This window comes from Leptonychotes weddellii, chromosome 10 (genome assembly GCF_054177405.1).
Source record: "Leptonychotes weddellii isolate Sample4059 chromosome 10, ASM5417740v2, whole genome shotgun sequence".
Lineage (NCBI taxonomy): Eukaryota > Metazoa > Chordata > Mammalia > Carnivora > Phocidae > Leptonychotes > Leptonychotes weddellii.
In genome coordinates this window covers 118,162,516-118,166,087 of record NC_138378.1, presented here as the reverse complement: position 1 = coordinate 118,166,087, position 3,572 = coordinate 118,162,516, and positions in this window count along the sequence as shown.

Below are 3,572 nucleotides of genomic sequence, written 5' to 3'. Positions count from 1 at the left end.
AAATATCTTTGTAATATGTACATTTCACACTGGCTTATTATAATAGGTTTTCTCGTGGGATCTAGCATTCTGGCATCTGCTTTGTTATGATATTATAACAATAATTAACATTTAGCACTTACTGTACAGCCAGCCTTTGATCCATATTTTTAACAAAATGCAATAACAATGCTCTTTACACAGCATCTTTCATCCCAGGGCCTCAAAGTAGTTGGCAGCATCATATTATAGCCCACGATAGTTGTATTCACTCCTGAAATCCTCCCAACACCCCCGTGGGGTCTGTACACAGCAGGCATCTTCCTTAGGGGATGGGAAGCCAAGAAAGGTCAAGTGGAACTGCCAGGAGGCAAGAGAAGGGCGGCAGAGCCAGGAATAGAATCCAGTCCATTTGCTTTCTTGGTCAGAGATTCCAATGCTTCAATGTACCTATTTTTAAATAAAGGAGATGGGGAGAGAGAAGTGAGAAGCACCAAGCTTATTGTAACAGGGATTCAGATATATCCTGAAAGTTGTGCTGTGTCTTATGAAATGAATCCTCAGAAACAAAATTCTGAGTAGATTATGAGATGTTTATGCAACAAATATTAACGAGAGCCTACATTGTGCCCCATGCCAGGTCTCTCCTAAGTCTCTTGCCTTTACAAAAAGGTTAGGAGGCATATGAATGACTCTGAGAACTGTCATTTGCAGTCTTTCTAATCAAGGCAACCAAAGGTACCAAGGAACATTGCTCATATGCAACACTGTTGAGTAAATGACCAATGTGGATCAATTTTACCCAAAACTCTACCCTTGGACCAGTTATCTTACATCTTCCGCTTTTCTCCCAGGGGTTGCAACTCTTAACTCCTAGGCATCTTTAAAGTAGAAGCATATCGCTATGTTGAATTTGGGGGGATAGTTAGCCATGATGATAAACCAAAAGAAGCCAATGGTCACTCTCAAATTCAGAAGGATGAACGTGACTATTATAGGAACAATAGTCATCTATATAGTTCATTAATGCTTAAGAAATACGCGCAAGTTTTCATCCTACCTTAGCTTCAGTCCAGTTTACAAAATCTCAGGTAAACGTAAAGGTACAGAGCATGGTCAGAATTGGTGTGAAATGAGGGAGGCCACGTGCTTGCCACAAAGACCCCCTACGTTACCCCTGGAGTGAATTGCAGTAAGAGCTACAGGAAGACTGGGAAAGACAAGTGGCTCCAATGTGGATGAAATAATGTTGACATAGCACATGATACGCTAATTCATTGAATGCTCCAACAACCCTATGAGGCAGAAGCTTTCATTATCCTCACTTATGGGTGAAGAAGCTGAGGTTGACAGAGTTTAAGTATGTTGCCCCAAATTACAGAGCCAGTAAGGAAGGAATGGAAGCAGCCTGACTCAAGAGGCATGTGGAGTCATGAATTCCTACAGCTTTCTGTTGAAAATACCTAAAGCCTCCAGAAAGTAGTTTAGGTATGATTATTAATAATGATGATTAGTACTCAGAGCAGTATGGCAGTTAGCATGTATTTAGTGCTATGTACCAGGCACCATTCTAAACTTTTTACATCTATCAGCTTTACGGCAACCTGTGAGGCCTAATTGTTATATAATCCCCCATTGAATGGTTGAAGAAACTAAGTCCCAGGCTAATGCAGCTAGTGTGTGATGTCTGTAAAGAATCCGTTTGCATAAAACTATGGGCTATGACCTCTCCCTTTTTCTCAAAAAGAAAGGGAAAGAAAAAAACAGTATCAGTTTGTCTGATCTGATTCTGGAACAGTGGCAGCACCAAAGGAAAAAAAGGCCTTGTGTCCACTCTTGCAACTCTTGTTTGTCCCTTCTCAGTGCACAAAACACCACAGCACACACCGTTCGCTGACCCTGCATGGGGCCCCTGCTTCCATCCCCACTAAAATGAGAACAAACACTTTTAGAAATAAGTGATTCAATACAGCACATTCCAGGCCAGTCCATAAAGAAAACATCCAATTCAATTTTAAAATGAATTTAGTCCAGATCTACATTTTTACCAATACCATATGCATCTTGCTGGACCTTCTTTTAGTAGATTTTCATTCCACATGTAAATAAAAATAATAGTGCCCATCAGAGCAGATCTCTGAAGAGGATACTTCTTTATAACAAGACATATAGCAGAAAAATGTGTTTGGCTGTGCTCCAACAGCCCGGAGTTGCTGTGGGAACCAGAGGCAGGCATCAGTATGAACTCCTCAGCGAGCTCTTACCCCACACAGGCCAGCAGCCTCCCTGAACTAAACATCAGAGACCACAGCAGTGAGAAACCCAAGGAAGATTTCACATCTTGTAACTTGGGGCAGTAAGCTATGAGAAGTTACAAATATTTTCACTCACAGAGAAGATCAGCTGGAGCCTCGTACATTGGCGCCAACTCGTGTTGCTGACTTGCATCTTGTTTCATCTTAAAAAGAAGTTTTGCCATTTGAATAAATTTGAAAACGATTCAATTTAGACTGATGTAAGTCATTATAACTTGTCCGCAGGGGATGGCATTTTCATGGTCCATGACAGCATATCATGCCCTGGAATAACTTTTACAGAAAGGGTCTTCATACCATTGTCTTTCTAGAGAAAGAACTCATACAATGCACAGTGTTTGATATAAAAGTTTTACTATAAAAGTAATGAAGGAAATCATGGATTGTCTGAACAAGAAACAAACGCTCTTTGCGTGGATTCTGAAACCAAGGCAATGTTGAGAGGTCTCTGGGAACACATTGATGATTCAATTCAATCAGAAGAAAATAAAGCATGCAGTAAAGTCACATGTGGAAATGTAGGTGGTGTCCTAGAACAAGGAGTCCTGATTAAACGAAGCGTCTGAGCATCCTGTGTTCACAGCTAAGAAAACCACATGGCGGCTTCAGAAAGGTGTTAAGATTCTGTCCCCAAAACACAAATCAGATGCAGTGTCTACGTATGGAGCCAGCAGCACCTTCTCTGGAACCTTCCAGGACTGCCTCTTACTGGGCAGTAGGAGAGAAATGATCATACTGTTCCTCAGGCTGCTGAAAAATTCTAGGGAAAAATGCTCCATCTGTAGCATGTGTTGTTTATGATTCGACTCTGTATCCTTCCACATTCGTGTTTCTCCAAACTTCCTCTGGGCGTCAGGTACAAACGGAGGTGGCAACCGCTAGCAAGAAGGAAGAAAAACGGCTGTTGCTCAGCAATTCAGATAGAGTATAATCCACTTGGAAATGAAGAAATCCCTCTCCTGTCCCTGTTCATAACTCTAGAGAAAAAAAAAAAGATTCAGATTTTGACCTCAAGTTTGCAACCATCATTTGTTCAGATAATATGTTGGTTAATCAAAATCATGAAACCTATATAGAAGAAGTAGAGTAAAATCAGTTACATGGCATGGAAACCTGGGCTTGGATGAAAATGGACTGATCAGTAAAAAACTGGAATTTAGGGTCTGGTAGAGCCCCCTGATCTCTGACTGTCTACAGATCACTCACGTGCACCGTGTAGAGGCCAGAGGCATTGCTGAGACCTGTGCCCACCCCAGAGACTCCTTCCTGCAGCACCCA